Source organism: Acanthisitta chloris, unplaced genomic scaffold (assembly GCF_000695815.1).
Source record: "Acanthisitta chloris isolate BGI_N310 unplaced genomic scaffold, ASM69581v1 scaffold16560, whole genome shotgun sequence".
Classification (NCBI taxonomy): Eukaryota; Metazoa; Chordata; class Aves; order Passeriformes; family Acanthisittidae; genus Acanthisitta; species Acanthisitta chloris.
Genome location: NW_008650079.1, coordinates 12,697 through 25,392, shown reverse-complemented (window position 1 = coordinate 25,392; position 12,696 = coordinate 12,697).

Here is a 12,696-nt window from a genome sequence, read left to right as displayed (position 1 = left end):
AGAAAGAAGAGATTAAATTTGTGGAATAAATTATTCCCCTCAAAATAATCACTTTAGCCCTCGTCTTTAGAAAGTTTCTGTCCACTTAGATCTTTGAATTGACTCAGCCCTGGGTAGAAACTCTGAAAATCCTGGATGTAAAACTTCTTTTTGCATTATTTTATGGAATGAATTCTGTCTGCATTTCAATTGCCAAAAAGAAATCAGAAAATGTTTGCTGATCAACATTTCAGTTCTCTCTAAATACATTTATTAAATATGTTTTATCGTAGCAGGGAAAAGATTAAGTAAGCACTTCGAACCAAGAACATCTCTGAACGTTATTTTACCTGATTTTGAAAACTCAGACAGTAATAAGGTCTATAAAGGAGAATATGAAACATATCTGATGATGGGTATATCAATTCTGGCAGAGCTGCATGATACAAAACACAAACAGGTAATGTTCTCTGAATTGTGATCCAAATGAATGACAGTAGAGGAAGAGCAGGTAACCAAACTGCTCCATAAGCATGGGTTAGTCTCACAAATAGTGAGACTGTATTTTTGTCATGGATGAGAGGAAAGTTCATTCCTCAGCAGAGGACAATCACAAATCAATACTGAATTCGAACTAGTACTTAGACCTCAGTCTGTGAATTACTTGTGAATGCAAGCAATATCAGACAAGGAAAATATTCCAAGAATTCACTAGTTGTCAAAGGAAAATGAAGAAAGGAAATTATGTGATGGGGTCATTCAAGTTTACATATGATGTGACAGAAAAATTTTCCCAAGGACTCTTCTTTCTTTTACGGACCAGTCAGTTAAAGATCTGAAGGCCTAGTGTCTGGCTCATGTCCCACCTGACAAAAGTCTCAGAATGAAAAGCTTAGTCTTGCGTCAGAACTATATGCAAAAGGGTGAGATGAAAGGCACTTGAAAAATTAGCTATATTATTTACTAGAGTCTTTTAGGAGAACCGGAAAGACAGAATCATAACAGACTATGATCCAAAGGTCCTTGCTAAATTAATAACAAACAGGTGTTTTATCATGAACATCCTTGTCTTCTTCTCTGGAAGTCAAGTTTCCAAGGAGTGTCTTGGATCAAGAACAGTTTCATAGAAAAAATAAGTCACTACAGCAATATATACAGACTGGATTTTAGAATTGGCTCAAGCTAGGCAAATTCTCAAACTTACAGGTGCTTGAGTGGGTTAGTATTCTATACTGTCTGTCCCTGAATATGTATGGGAGTAGAAAAGCTTAGTCCCACAAGGAGTACCTCTGCTCTACCTTCTCATAAGGACCTGCCTAAATTCTTTAGCTCTTCTTGCCCAGTGATCCCAAAGGGTGATGGGTGTATATGCACCTGGTGCCTGCCACAAAACTCTAGCTGTCAGAAGCACCACAGGTTTTTCTAAGCACAGACTGTATGTGTGAACAGAGGGAGAATTCTGCTGGACTGGAATGGCTATTAGGCTCTTGAATGATATCTTGAATGGATATTAAGCTTACTATATGAAATGCTGACTCTAAACAAAGGATTAACCGCTCTAAATGTCAACGCCATCATTTTTCACTATCAAAGTGCAAACGCCTCCCCTGTAAAAGAAAGACTGACCTTGCAATTATGATAAGGCAATCACTCTCTTAGGGACCAGAGCCCTTTGCCTGGAATTCATGCCTTCCAGTGCTCAAGCACAGTGATGATCTCATGGTATCTGTACTTTTATGTTTACTGCTTCTTCTGCATTATTTAATAAGTGGCATAGATACATTCCAAGACTTTTTTTTATATACCAAGAACAGCACTTACAAGCTACAAGACAGTTCCTCAGCTGGTATGTTACTTACGTTAGACTTCTGTGGTACCATGTTGATCCACATTCCCTGAGGATACAGACTACTTACTGCAAACACTTTGCAGAAGGAAAGCTTGTTTCTTTATGCTTTTCAGTTTAAATCACTCAGACACAAGAATCCTTTCACTGGGCTGTATTATCTTATAGAAAAGTATATTCTTATAAAAAATGATACATAATCCTATTAAAAGTCACCCTCTTTAGCTCCACCCATCTGTGGCATATATCCTCAGAGGAACTGAGGAACTGCTGTCAGTGTCTACCAAACCCCAAAATTAAGTAACTAGAGGAAGAGAACTGGATAAAATGTACAAAGAATTGACTTCAAGTCAACTGCCTGCAGAGAAATATTTAAAACTACAGATGACTCTGTGTCTTAAGGCCCAGTTCACCTCCTATTCTTGAATGAAGCGAAACTACAAAGGCATTGGGATTGTGTTCATATATTTTCATCTTTTAAAGAAGCTATTCCCACTTCTCAGTATATACAAAATGCATCTAGATGCTTCAAGTGATAAAGCATGATTTAATGAAGTTGCGACTACTCGTAGTTATAAAGGAAAAATTCTCAACAGCTTCTTAGCAGAGAATACTATGCTAACAAAGGAACTTCCCTGACTACTCAATCATTATTTCTTGCCTAAACAATACTGTGGTTCCCTGTAAATTGTTTGGCCTGTTAGAAGCACCATAAGGTTATTCAGAATGTATGTGCACTGTGCTTGCAGAATGTTTGTGCATGGTATTAGAGCTACTGTGTGTGAGATCTGGCTGAAGAGCAATGGTCTGGTGAAGGTACAGATGGTCCAACCCTCAGCACAAGGTAAGAGAAATGTTCCTCAGCTTGTCATCATAGGGGAGATGCTCCAGCCCTCTTATCAACTTGGTGGCTCTCCTCTAGACTTGCTCCAACAGTTCCATGTCCTTCTTATGTTGAGGACACCATATATCTAACATAAACCTCCCCTGACACAGCTTTATACCATTCCCTCAGACTGTCTCACTAGTTACCAGAGAGATCAGTGCCTGCCCTTCCACTTCTCCTTATGAGGAAGTGTAGTCTAGAGAAAGGATGTCAAAACTGACAGTTTGTGTCTCTTACTGTGACAATACCTACCCGTAGCTACCACTGTTTACAATGTACTTTGCAAATAAATATGAGATCTTTCTCCCTGTCCTCTCACCTGATGTAAGTCCCATGGCTATGTTATTGTAGCCTTGAACCTCAGCTGACAGAGTATTTTAGTGCTGGCTAAGGGATGCATTTAGCATAGCCACATAATTCTTGGTCAGTAGGCAGTGTGAGCTCATGCCCACCCTCAAAGATTTGTGCAGACATTCCTTCTGTTGTATTTCCCTAAGACCAAGAGATAAAGTTGTGTAATGACCGTCATTTACCACAGGAAAAAATTTCGAGATCTTAGGGACTAATCTCCTGGTACTTCCAGATCTGAACCAAGTCCTTTTAAAGGTAACATACCTCACAAAGCATGCTATTCCCATAGCTTGTTCAGCTTGTGTGACTTTGTCAAATCACATTTCCTCTCCATCCTCTCTTCGCATTCTTCATGTAATGTGAACCAAATGGCTGTGTGTTTGAACAGCAAGGAACTCCCATTTAATACAAATGAGATACAATGGAATGAAAGTGCCCCAGTTCAGCATATTTAACCTCCTCTCAATGCACCACTGTGGCCTCCTACTCCTTCCTGCAGGAAGGATCTTTCACTGCTTGCAGTGTTCCACACCCAGAAGCATAAGTCCATCAGTGAACTAGACCAACTCTTGCTCTATCTGAAATGATCTGAGTATGATTTTTGCTTAATTGTAAGCAATTTTGAATACAGGACAGAAATCAGCATTCAAAAAGGTTTATTCAAGCAGTAACAACACAATTAAAAATCCAAGCACATTTCAACATTGCATTTCAGGAACACTTTCAAGCACCATTTTACTGAATAATAGCTCAACCTTTATCTTTGCTGATCCATACTGTACCTGAAAGCAACTGGGACGTCCTTTTCAGATAAGCAGTTTGGCAGTTAATGTTGTATTGCAGTATTTTTATCAGCACTGAATGAATTCCTCAATACACTTCCACAAGTAAATGAGAAAGGAGTCATTAAACCTATCTGTGCAAGTAATTACCCTAATATATTGCAAACAAAAAGTATTTAATGCATAGTTGAACAAATGAAGTCTAGTTTCTTATGGATTTGTGTGTTATGGGTCTTAATTTTCTCAGTTCTCTCTCATCACTGCAGTGTAGTCAACTCCTTTGCTATAAGCTTTCTCTTTAACTGAGTAAGAAGCAGCAGGGTGTGTCGCTCAAATCTTCTGCACCACAGAGGAGGTGTGCTGGACAAACACATTTCAACATTTAACACCTCTTTCTGAAACATCTGGGCAACTTCTGCCCACTTCCTGTTTTCAAATCAAAACTGGCATATATGTATTCCTACTGTTCAATGGAAAAAAGGTAATTAAAATTAAATGCAGTATCAATGCAAGATGTTCAAAAATTTATGGCAATGAAATTGCTAATTCTCTGGCCATAGTTTTGTGGTTACATCAGCTTCAGCCTGGCCTAAGTTCTGCAGGACTGCCCCATAGAAGTGTATCTAGAACTGCACCAGGAAAACCCTCAGTGATTCCTTATCGTTTTGAAACATTAAGGAGTGTGTTCTGCCACTTTTCTAGCAAACTTTCTAAACTGATTTTCCAGATAGCAGCAAGAACCTTCTGCTACTGGCAGAGCAATACAGAAATGGACATATTTTGAGGAGAAAGCAGGCACTGGTCCCCTTTGCTGCTCTGGGAAGGAGGAGGGCCATGGAAAACATGCCAGAAACCTGCTGTGAAGAAAGTGGGCTATCGCTTGGTCCACTCCTAGCAGGACTGAGCACTTCTTTCCAAAGGTCTGCTGCACCACTAGAATCAAACACAGTGGGAATGTTTTGCCCATCTCTAATCCTTGCAGAAATTGCTGCAGGATTCATTGTTGCTGGAAGGTATTTGCCTCTGGGCTAAGAGCATTCATGCATATCAACAGGGTCCAGGCCACTTTGGCACAAAAAGATATACCAGAATAAGGTTGGAAAAATGATGTTAATTGCTATCCAGCAGAGAAATAGCAACATTTTTGGCACAGGAAAACAGTACTTCAAGAGATGATCTCGAATCTCATTTGCAGCCTATTTGAATGTAATTTCTTTCTTTGTGAGCAAGGATCGTGTTGGATTTTTTCTTCATATGAAGGACATATGTTAAACACAACATGAATACTCAGTTCAAATTCCTTTATATTAGTGGAAGTCTAGAGTTAACTCTACAGCCTTCTGAATCTGGCTTATAGAGCTTAATCAAAAGAGCTGCATAGCTCTTCTCATATATTTAGGAGGATACTGATATAAATGGAGTGAAGGAAAAAGTGGGTCACAACTTTGGCACCCTTTTTCCTTCCCTCTATTTTTGGTCTCAGAGTTAAATCCTTCAACATTCCTTGTGCGGACAAAACACTTAATAAAAAACAAACCTCAGAGTGGAGGCAACCATACAACTGAAATGAATTTACTTTACCAGTGAGGAAAATATGTAAAAGTGGGCAACAGCCTGGAAAAAGCCCCAATATCATACCACGTATGGTGTGCACTGATAAAATTAGTGTAGGTGATCTGCAGATAATATCTCTGAAATGTTAACAATAGAACTGTATGTTCTGAAGGCCTCCAAAGTTAAAATAAATATTTTGAGAAAATGTTATGAAAACCTGTACTCTTTCATGAGCACCTGTCCCAAGAAGGCTAAATGAGAGATAGTTTATTTACATGAATCCCATTCTGATCTTCAACAAAAATAAAGCACAGACTGTGTTGGACAGGGTGGTATTGCACACCCAGCAGGACAGGGCACAAATCCTGTTCATATCAGAGATATGTCCAGCCTGTGGGAACAGAAGATACTGTTCTCATAGGAAAGAAAATTTTTGTTCTACATGTTCCAGTCTGCAGGCTCCAGATTGCTTAAGAATGCTGGTTTGACTGATCTTCCTGTAGAAGGAATCCAATTCAGTTTATTGCCTTTAAGAAAGCCATAAAAGCCAAAGGGAAGGGAACATGTTCAGAAATGCTGTGTTGAGAGGGGAAGGTGGAGTTGGGATGCTGAAGAAGCAGCTCCATGATGTTTCCTGGGCTGGTGGATCTAATTAAGCTTTAGTGGGGATAGGGACAAGAAGAGGTTTCAGGTGCAGCAAATGGGAAAAATTTCTTGAGAAACTATGGGAACAAGGTTTCTTTCTTCATCTCCCATCTTCCCAAGAAGTGTCTCCTTCACACCCTTCTGTACCTCTCCACTTGTGTGGCATGTGTGGCCAAAGAGGATGGAGGTGGGAAAAAGGTAGGGTAGAGGACCATTTCCCCTCGTCAAGGGAGGGAGAGAAACCCAGCTGGGTTAGTGAGCCATCAGAAGCCCCTCAGATGGATGTGCTCCCTGCTCTCCCTGTGCTGCTGCTGAGGGTAAAACCAGCTGGAGGAGGGATAGGCAGAGGAGGAGGCTGGTTGCCAGATGTGGGTGGGCTGGCAGGGGGCTGGAGGGCAGTGCCTCTGCAGTCAGGGCACAATGACCAGCCTCACCACTTGAGAGTCTTTCCAGGACTTCAGCTTGGGGCCTGGAAAACCCCACAGTGGGATGTACACAAAGCTGGCTGAACCCATCTTTCCTATCACTGCTCCCCTCCACCTCTACTGTTCCAGACTTCATTTGTGATTGACTGTAAGTCCCACTGTGTTTTATTCAGAAATGTAGAAATAGCTCAAAAGCTCTGAACCAAAGTTTCCATAACCCCTGACTTCAACTGGAAATGGTCCTTACAACATGGTGGATCACCAATGCACGCTGTGAGTTGTTATCGATGGGCTTCGGCAGTGGGATCAAGCATTGCTACTGCAATTTCACAACATTTTGAGGTGGCATAGGGGTGGGGACAATACAGATTCTGGGACCATGGAGAGAGCAGAACTTCCTCCCTCAGGGCTGACTTGTGCCATTCTCTGTCTGAGAGAAATCAAATCTGAGTGACCTGCATTTTCAATTCTTGATTTTCAAAGGATAAAAATCTGAAATTGCAACAGAATAATATTTGCCAGGTTTTAATTTAAATGGTTGCCTTCAGTTTCATAAATCAATTTGCTTGAGGACTGATGGTACTCATGTTGAGTTTCATATTTACCCTGAGTTGCAGCCCTGAATCAAACATACATTTGTGCTCATTTAATATAAAGTAAGTGGCAGTGAAAAACTATGTCTCAAGACAGCCATGTAAAATGTTCCAACAACAGTTTCTCCATTTACTGGATAAACATATTGCTCCTTGAATTTCTGTATTGAATAACTTGTGCTGAGAAATACCTAAAGACAGGAAATAAATAAACTTTTATTCCTTTCCAGGCTATGGGTCAAATTGATGGGGGAAGTAGCAGTGGAGAATGTTCAAAATAATGTTTTTTCCCTTCTGGCTTGTGTTTAGGCCTATTTTGGTTTTAAAACCAGAATACTAAAGAGAATGTGAACTGCACATTGTCTCCAATAACATCATAAATGATAAAATACATTTTTTCCTCAATATTAACATTTCAATGGCTAAGTTTGCCACAGGCAGGATAGGATAGGAACTGTTGGAGCAAGTCCAGAGGAGGCCGCAAAGTTGGTAAGAGGACTGGAGCACCTTGCCTATGAAGACAGGCTGAGGAAGTTGGGGCTGTTCAGCCTGGAGAAGGGCAGACTACAAGGAGACCTCATAGCAACTTTTCAGTATCTGAAGGGGCTACAAGGGAGCCAGAGAGGGACTCTTTGTTAGGAACTGCAATGATAGGACAAGGGGTAATGGATTCAGACTGAAGGAGGGGAAGTTTAGGTTAGATATTAGAAAAAAGTTTTTTCCTGTGAGGGTGGTGAGACACTGGCACAGGTTGTCCACGGACATGGTGGCTGCCCCAATCCTGGTGATGTACAAGACCAGGCTGGATGAGGCCTTGAGCAACCTGATCTAGTGTGGAGGTGTCCCTGCCCATGGCAGGGAGGGTTGGGACTAGGTGATCTGTAAGGTCCATTCAAACCATTACATTCTATGATTCTATGATTCTATGATTTTCTTTTATCTACATCATTACGTCTGATAGTCCCAGATGATTCACTGAATATGGAAATTTTACTATCATAGGAAGTATCTTTGACAGAACAAACAGCAATGTTTAATTTTTTGAAAAGCTGGTAGTTTCAAAACCTCATTTGTTATATTTACAGATTATCAACCTTGATGACCTAGGGTTAAAAAAACATTGAACTGAACTAGACTAAAAATATCAACAACTTGGGTACTACTTAAACATCATGCTTCCCTTGGCACAAAAGCAATTTCATTCATCTGCACCACTTCCTTTCATTTTATTAGCTGTCCAAGTCTTGGAGTCAGCTCTGTAAATCCCAGCCCTCCTTTTTTCAATGTGATAGGTCACACTGAAAACTGATAAAAGATGCTCATGTTTTTTCCTGCTACATTTGCAGTGCTGCCAACTGCACACTTAAAGAAAACAAGAATATGATCCCCATAGCCTTGAAATGGTGTAGAAGTCATGAAGAAGAAAAAGAAAAGTGGGTTATTCGTAGCTGACTTGGGACTTTTCAGCCCTGGAACTATAATTGTCTCACATTCTTCACACGTCGTCTGCAAGTAAAAAAGACAGAAGCTTTGCTTTTAATGCAAGGGGAGGATTCCTATGAAATAAGAAAGTTTTAGCTTTCTTTCAGCCAGAATCTTGAGGCTTTAAGAAAAAACATAAGTAGTGAGACTTGTGATGAAATCGTGAGAGCTGGCAACACCTCAATCAAGCTTATTCTTCATTTCCATTCAAGTTGAAAGGAAAAATGCCGAAACCATACCTCTGGTGCAAAAAGTGATAAACCAGCAGGAAACAGTCTTGCCCAGTCAGCTTTTTCCCTGAAATGAAAGACGAGCATCTTGTAAAAGGTCTGCTTAGAGTTCCAACGAAGTCAAATTGCAAAATCAGCTCTCACTGACTCCAGTGTTAAAATAGTTTGCTCACTTCTGGGGTTGCTCAAGGGAAGAGAGGGTACTCTGACACCAGATTGAAATTTGGTTGTTCTTGGTCTTGATAAGCTTGTAGCTCTCTAGAAGCCAGCAGACCTAGACAAATCCTTTTCTTATTTCCTTCTCACCAATACGAGTTTCTGCTACTGGGTTTGTTGTGAAATATTGAAAAGTCATACTGAATTCTGTGTTTCTATTCATGTTTAAGAGAAGCCAAATTTATCAAGTTAAATTAAATGTATAAGAGAAGCTGAAGTAAGTTCATTCGGTAAGGGGTATAGACCTAATAGGACGAGGTAAGTTAAAATAGTGTAGGTTTAAGGGTAAATACTACACCTTGATGAATAGCATATAAAGCTGTATATATACTATCTTTAAAATATGAAGGTAATGCTAGTGCCAAGTCATGTTCAGCATCACAATATGCTTTCTACAGGTAGTTTCTTAATCCAGCGCAAGGCCATGTTGCCATCAGAAATGCCTGTGCAATCATCAGTGCTCCAGTTTTGTGTGCCCACTGTGTCTTTCTCATTAGCATTGGCAATTATGCAATCTCAGAACCGTCTGATCTGCTTTCACAGCCCATACAAAAAGAGAAAAGTTAATTTAACTGAATCAGCAAGCTGACCTGGCTCTCTGTTCATCCTGAATATTGGACATGGGGGCAGCAGTGGCAGTGGAAAGGTAGGACTACTCTTTCTACAGAAGCATGGTCTTAAAAATAGCTTAGGTTATTCATTAAACTGGACCTCAGTTACAAGTTTATCTGGGGTAGCAAGGTCTGTCTGGTTCTAACTGTGCTGCCTTTCCACCACCTTGCACATTAGGAAACCCTTCCAACCTGTGCAAACTGGACTTCAAAAACAGGGCATATGAACTGAGAGTTCTCCATTGGCAGTGTGTTCTATCTGCTTCCTGCAGGTGCAAATCACTCCACCAGGTGCTAAGCAGAAAGCCCAAGGGCTGGATTAATTTTTCTTCCTTAAGACTGCCTAGTGCTACTGTAGTAAAAATGAATGCCATCATAATAAAAAGCTGTTCGCAAGTCATGACAGTATCAGCTTCTTGATGCTACCAGAGTGCAGAAGTTAAAATTTTCATTTGTGTCTACAATATTTATGATGTTCCTTTAGTCTTTGCTTTATTTTATTTCCACCTGCATAAATCAATTTAATTTTATATTAAATACCAGATTTCCATTAGGAATAAAAAAACCCAGGATGAAATAGCTACCAACATCTGTTTTCTTATTTACTCTAGCAGAGACTTGAATACACTTCACTGAAAAATCTAAGCCATTGCTTTAAAAGTTTCTATGTCACAAATCAAATTCCCAGCTACCTTCCTTGAGAGCAAGGAAAAAATCAGTGCTTGAAAAATTAGGGAAGTAAAAAATTGTGCAATATGACACAAAACTCTTTTGTTAAACAGGCAAGGGCATTGATCTATTAGTGCAAGCAAATGCCTAATGAGCAGTGTTGTGTTTTTTACTTTGCCACTGTAAAGGAACAATATGTGGGCAGTGAAGTCAAAATTAACTGTATACTGTAAGTGACTTGTCAGGTCCAGATACACAACTGTTTGATGTGAGCAGTCAAATGCACAGCAATTCAGAATGACTAGAGGCATAGCAGCTGTTTTTTTCTCATCCGAAAGCAATTATACACTTCATAACTAACTGAGCAATTAAAATCCCTTCTAAGACAAATCCTTTGTTACCTAATACTTACACTGTATTTCCTTTCCATGGCCACTAGGCATCTGTAAAATTTCTGTCCTTTTTCACGCTATAGTAGGATCCTGTCTCTCTGTTTTGCCTGTTTCTCTTCCTACAGTGTGCAGTCCAAAGAAGCAATACGGGTGAGGTCCAAATATCTCAGTTTACTCTTTGTAACTCCTTAGTGTGTACTGTGCAAGACTAAGAAATATATAAACACCATTGCTTCAACTGAGTTCTTGTGGCTCTGAAACAGAGAATCCACTGAAAGTCACTAGATGCTTCATAAGTTTTGAAAGGAATGCTCCTCAATTTCTATCACTCCAGACACATTGCATTGATTTGATTAAGGGGAGAGCTATATTTAAAATTATGAGGTAATGCTAGTCTAACAAGCCATCCAGAGAGCACCTAGCCCAAAGCAGAGCCAACTTTAAAGCTGTATCAGGTTGCCTGAGGTCTTGTCAAGTCTAATTTTGTGTGTGTCCAAAGATGGTGGTGATACCACAGCCTCTTTGGACAATCACTTCCAGTGCTTGACCACTCTCACTGTGAAGAGAGTGTCTGTTCTTCTCCCAGAGATTCAGTCCAGGAAAAGAGACGATTGCACCAAGCATTAAAGCTGAAGCAGAGGGGCAGTGTGTGTGCTAGGCAGGATGTTGGAGGGACAGGTGGCACCAGAGGCATGGAGAAGATGGGCCCCCAGAGCTGTGAGGTCATTTAGGTCACTTGCTGGGTGGTAGCTGTGGGAACACTAGTGCAGTGCAGTACTGGAGGATGATATCTGGGTCCATGAGTAATGGAGCAATGCTGACATCTGTTGCTTCTATTCTTTTGAAGGTGAATGTCTTCTATTTGAGGTCGCTTTACCTTAAGGTCAAGATGGTATTTAGGCACTTCTATATCTCACGCTGTCATGAAGGTTGTGTAAAGGGTTTGCATAGCCAATTGCAACCTTTATAAACATCCCTGTAAACTTGAGTTGACTGATAGCAAAAGGCCATTTACAGTATCTTCCCTAGCCTAGGAATCCTGTAGAGCCACCCAAAGTGTGATGTGGCTGGCCACATTGCTCCAGAGAGCAGTATCACTTGCTTTATGATCAGATTTCAGGCTCTCCAACACAGCATCAGCTGCTGCAGAGATCCATTCCCGACACTGCGTTGCAGCAGCAGCATTATACACCCGAGGTTCTCTGCTGGTTGGCAGTTTTTCCCACCAATAATAATTCAGTCTTGTTAACAAACATGCTATCTCCTTTCCTTAGGGAACAATCAGAAGTTGGGACTGCCTTGTGCTGTTTTCTCTGTGTGCTCCACAGGGCCACGTGTTATTCAGGGGACCAGTTTTAGTCCCACTGCTATAACTGTGCAGGGCAGTATTGGTCTTATACTTTTAAATCTGATGATGTATAAAGAAGTAGAACCCCATTTTTGTCATTTTTTGGATCCAATTCCTAACTAAGAGTGCCTGTTTATTTTGGTGGAGTAGTAGAATCTGCTTTCTGTATGCAGTAAGTCCTATTTTGTAGACAAATGAAAACCCATTTAGGGGAAGCGCTCAGCACTTGTTCTACCAAGAAAGTTCCAGAGAGGATGTGAATTGATTTCTAGGGAGGTCAAGAAACCTAGTAACACAACAAAGAAACATTCTTTTCTTTTTTTGTCCCTTAAAAGTTTGCAGAAATGCTTGCTGAATGAGATGCTGGAAAGTAGTCCTGCAGAAAGGGACCTGGGGGTCCTTGTCGATGTCAAATTGTATATGAGTCAACAGTGTGCCCTGGCAGCCAGGAGGGCATCAGGCAAGGCATTGTCAGCTGGTTGAGGGAGGTGATTGACCAGCTCTACTCGGCGCTGGTGCAGCCTCACCTTGAATATTGTGTGCAGTTTGGGCACCACAATGTAAGAAAGATACTAAGTTATTGGAGAGCATCCAAATAGGGCAACAAAGATGGTGAAGGGCCTTGAGGGGAAGCCACATGAGGAGCGGCTGAGGTCACTTGGTCTGTTCAGCCTGGAGAAGAGGAGA